Genomic DNA, 4,104 nt, shown 5'->3' with positions numbered 1-4,104 from the left:
AAGACCCTGATGCTGGGAAAGACTGAAGGCAGGAGGAGAAGGGGAAGACAGAGGATAAGATGGTTGGATAGCATCACAGACTCCACGACACGAGTTTGAGCGAGATCTGGGAGTTGATGATGGACAGGGAAGCCTGGCATGCTACAGTCCATGGGGTCACAGAGTCAGACACGACTGACCGGCTGAACTGAAATGAACTGGAAGATGAGGGGATCTTGCAGAGTACCGAGAACAAAATTCTTTTAATAAGCTTTAGGTAGAACAAGAGTATTTCCTTTCCCATGTAAAACGTATTCACTGAGGGTTTTCATGGAGAAGGAAATGGCGACCCACTCCAGTACTCTTGCCTGGAAAATCCCATGGAATATTTTTTCAGAGCAGCAGAGCGGGGCTGCCGCCCTCTGGCGGTGCTGTCGAGCATTACGCCTTAGGGTCACAACGCTGCTGCTGCTACTGCTAAGTCGCTTCAGTCGTGTCCGACTCTGTGTGACCCCATAGACGGCAGCCCACCAGGCTCCCCGGTCCCTGGGGTTCTCCAGGCAAGAACACTGGAGTGGGTTGCCATTTCCTTCTCCAATACGGAGCATTAAAACCCTAATAGTGGTACTGACGTGGCAGTTTGCCAAGCTCTTTCACGTGTTTCTCACTTGAGCCTCGCAGCTGTGAGGGCATCAAGTAGAAGGAGCAGGTGACTTGAAGTCAGAATTCAATTGTTTGGTTAATTCACCAAAAATGTACTAAGTACTCACTATGTGCACTGCCCAGCTCTCCCAGTGACCTCAGCTCTTTGACTTTTACCAGTTAAGCTTCATCAAAAGCAAGCTGGTTATTGTTTCTACACTTTCTGTTGTTGAGAGGGAAGAAGGGTTGGGTGATATAATCACAGGTGGGCCAGGAGTTTTCTGTAGCATATGGTTGTGATGCATTCCTGCTGTACTTTATATTAGCAGTCTGAGTGGATAAAGATGCATTCAGAAGTGAAACTGTTAGTTGCTCAGTCCTGTCCAAATCTTTGCAACCCCATGGACTGTAATCTGCCAGGCTCCTCTGTCCATGGGATTCTCCAGACAAGAATACTGGAGTGGGTTGCCATTTCCATCTCCAGGGGATCTTCCCAACCCAGGAATTGAACCCACGTCTCCCACATTGCAGGCAGAATCTTTACCGACTGAGCTATAAGGGACTGCTTATAAGTAAATAAATATAGAGACTTGGCTCTAAAATGAAAGCGAGAGCCACATACATCTTGATAAAACCTAGAATCACTCGTGGAGTGTATTGATCATATTGATTTTTAAAAAACAAACAGTGCTTTTCATTCCTTTGTCAATAGTTGAGAAAATTTTAAAATCATTCACGTGTTCTCTGCCTGAGTTTTGGAACTCCTGCAGACAGTTTTCCAACTTGACTACATCCTCTGTGTAAGTCATAGGACTGGTAATACTGAGGAATACCCATTCACGGGTATTCAGATAATTTAACAAACTTTAAATGTGTGCATGAAATGATTTCATGTGTACCCTTAAATAGTGTTATTATTAAACAAGAGGAGATGAAAAATTAACCAATATATGGAATTTTTTAAAAAGCAACAAAACAAGGCAAGGAGGAAACAATAAAGCAGTCAGGCTGAAGAGTGATATTAAGTAATTAGAAAACTGAATAAATAGATCCAATAAGGGACTTCTGAATAACAAAATAAAATGGAAAAACTCCTAGAATTTACCAGTCATCTTAGAATGTAAGCTCCATGAGAGTACAGCTCCTAACATATAATGGGCAAATAACTAACACTGTTTAAATGAATGAATAGATTAAGAAAATAGGAGGGGCGGGGGGACTTCCCTGCTGGTCCAGTGGCTAAGACTCTGCTCTCCCAATGCAGAGGGCCCAGGTTTAATTCCTGGTCAGGGAACTAGAGCCCACACATCACAACTGAGAGTTCACATGCTGAAGCTAGAGATCCTGCATGCTGCAATGAAGATCAAAGATGTGTGTCGCAACTAAGACCTGACACAGCCAAATAAATAAATTAAAAAAAAAAATAGGAGATTGGAAAACTATTTGGCTTTTTTTTCTTTTGGAGTGTGTGTATGTGACAACTGACATTTGTTTATTCTTTGCACGAATAGGGGAGAGACAGTGGGACCCTGAAGAACACTTAAGGGCCAAAGTTAACAGTGGCATGCATCACTCCTGCCCTTAGTCCAGGGACCAGAACTGTTATCTGACTCCTCCAAGAAGCAGTGAGGGCTGGGAAAAGCAGCCTCCCAGGGCCCCAGAGAGAAAACGCAATTATTTGGTTTCTCTGCAACAGACAAGGCCTGGAGAGTATCTTCTCTCCCTCTCAGCTCTAAACATGGTCAGTCTGGCTGGTGGGCCTTTACACTTGATGTTGTTTGCATCTTTTCGTAGCTTTCTAGGAGAAGAGAAACCCTGTCTTAAATGTCTTGTCGTAAACAACACCCAGCCTGGGGTCCTGTGTGCTCAGGAGTTCCTTACTCCTACAGAGTGCATTTCAGTTGAGAGAAGTGTCTTCACAGATTTATGTCATTGTTGGTTGCTAAAGTGGAGGGCCACTATTTCTGACTTTATGATATACAAGTGTTTGGATGAGATACAGAAGGTTGAGCAAAGCAAATGTTTCCATTCCATCCAGTTCAGCCAGGCCCATGTAGACAGACCCTCTCTCTTTCACTCCTAAAATAAACTCTGCTGGGTCATGCTGCATTTTTCTTTTATTACTGCTGGCATTATATTTAAATGTTTTCATCCATATTCATAAGTGAGATGCTGGTGTATGTGTGTGTGTGCATGCTATCTTTTCTACATTTTGTATCAGGTGATACTTGTTGGAAATGAATGACCATCACACAGGTGTCCCCCATCTCTGAGATTCTGCTTGGAGCAGAGCTGTCAGGAGAGCTGCCTGACCCAAATTGGACTGTGACATGAGAGAGAAACTTTTATTCGGCAAAGTCACAGAAATGTGAGGATTCTTATTACAGCAGCAAGCATTTCTCTTCCTGACTCATACATCCTTCTCATCTCAGGTCCTGTCATTAGCCTAGGTGACTTCTGAGTCCACATAGATGACCTCCAAGCCTTAGCCTCTCAGTTCTTAGCGGTCACAACCCCATTTCCTCTGCTACCATTTGGCTGCAGTCCTAGAGCTTGTCATCCCCTGGAGTTGCTATTCCTCAACAATTAGCAAATTCTAACAGGCACTCCCTCCCGCAGGTTCCTTTCCTCACTGCAGCCATTGCTTCCTTTCTCAACACACTTAAGGGTTTCTCCCCTCTTTTGCCTAACCCGTCTGCACTTCTTTCCCTTCCATGGGAATTAGTCTGCTACGGCAGTCATTACAAAAGCCATAGACTGGGTGTTTTAAACAACAGAAACTTATTTTCTCACAGTTCTGAAGGCTGGAAGTCCATGATCGAGGTTTTGGCTGATTTAGTTTCAGGAGAGCTCTCTTCCTGGCTTGTGGATGCCTGCCTTCTCATCCATCCTCACATGAAAGGACAAGGACTTTCCTTGTTGTTTGTGCCTGAGAGACAGCTCTCTGGTGTCTCTTTTTATAAGGACACTAATCCGATCAGATAAGGATTATCTTATGGCCTATTGTTGTTCAGTTGCTCAGTGATGTCTGACTCTTGGTGACCCCATGGACTACAGCATGCCAGGCTTCCCTGTCCTTCAGTATCTTCTGGAGTTTCCACAAATGCATGCCCATTGAGTTGATGATGCCATCCAACCAGCTCATCCTCTGTTGTCCCCCTCTCCTCCTGCTCTCAATCTTTCCCAGCATCAGGGTCTTTTCCAGTGAGTCGGCTCTTCACATCAGGTGGGCAGAGTACTGGAGCTTCAGCTTCAGCATCAGTCCTTCCAGTGAATATTCAGGGTTGATTTCCTTTAGGATTGACTGGTTTGATCTCCTTGCTGTCCAAGGGACTCTCAAGTCTTCTCCAATTCTTCAGCACTCGGCCTTCTTTGCGGTCCAGTTCTCACATCCATACATGACTACTGAAAAAACCGTAGCTTTGACAATGAACCTTTGTCAGCAAAGTGCTGTCTGCTTTTTAATACACTGTCTAAGTTCAT

At 44.4% G+C, this 4,104-nt stretch overlaps 1 non-coding gene across 1 annotated transcript; it reads left to right on the top strand.

Moving 5' to 3' along the window:
- The first annotated feature begins 1,842 nt into the window (after positions 1–1,842).
- TRNAG-CCC (transfer RNA glycine (anticodon CCC)) lies at positions 1,843–1,915 on the top strand. Its single transcript has one exon. It is a non-coding gene; the product is annotated as a tRNA-Gly (tRNA).
- The last annotated feature ends 2,189 nt before the right edge of the window (positions 1,916–4,104 follow it).

This window comes from Budorcas taxicolor, chromosome 5, assembly GCF_023091745.1.
Source record: "Budorcas taxicolor isolate Tak-1 chromosome 5, Takin1.1, whole genome shotgun sequence".
NCBI classification, from domain to species: domain Eukaryota; kingdom Metazoa; phylum Chordata; class Mammalia; order Artiodactyla; family Bovidae; genus Budorcas; species Budorcas taxicolor.
This window is presented reverse-complemented; position numbering and strand designations above follow the sequence as displayed.